This window comes from Lupinus angustifolius, chromosome LG12, assembly GCF_001865875.1.
Source record: "Lupinus angustifolius cultivar Tanjil chromosome LG12, LupAngTanjil_v1.0, whole genome shotgun sequence".
Lineage (NCBI taxonomy): Eukaryota > Viridiplantae > Streptophyta > Magnoliopsida > Fabales > Fabaceae > Lupinus > Lupinus angustifolius.
In genome coordinates this window covers 10518613-10519057 of record NC_032020.1, presented here as the reverse complement: position 1 = coordinate 10519057, position 445 = coordinate 10518613, and positions in this window count along the sequence as shown.

Here is a 445-nt window from a genome sequence, read left to right as displayed (position 1 = left end):
TAGGATGAGGATGAGAATGTGGATGAGGATAAGGATAGGATGAGGATGAGGATGAGGAGTCGGATAGGATAAGGATGAGGATGAGGATAGGATGAGGATGAGGAAGAGGAAGAGGATAAGGATGAGGAAGTGGATAGGATGAGGACGAGAATGAGCGCGAGGATAGGTTGAGGACTTAAATGAGGATAGCATGAGGATGAGGATAGGATACGGATGAGGAAGAGGATGGGGGATAGAATGAGGACGAACATGAGGATAGGATGAGGACGAGGATGAGGATGAGGACAAGATTAGGACGAGAATGAGGATGAGGATAGAATGTGGATGAGGACGAGGATGAGGATAGGATTAGGACGAGAATGAGGATGAGGATGAGGAAGAGGATGAGGATAAGATAAGGATGAGAATGTGGAAGAGGATAAGGATAGGATGAGGAGAGGATGAG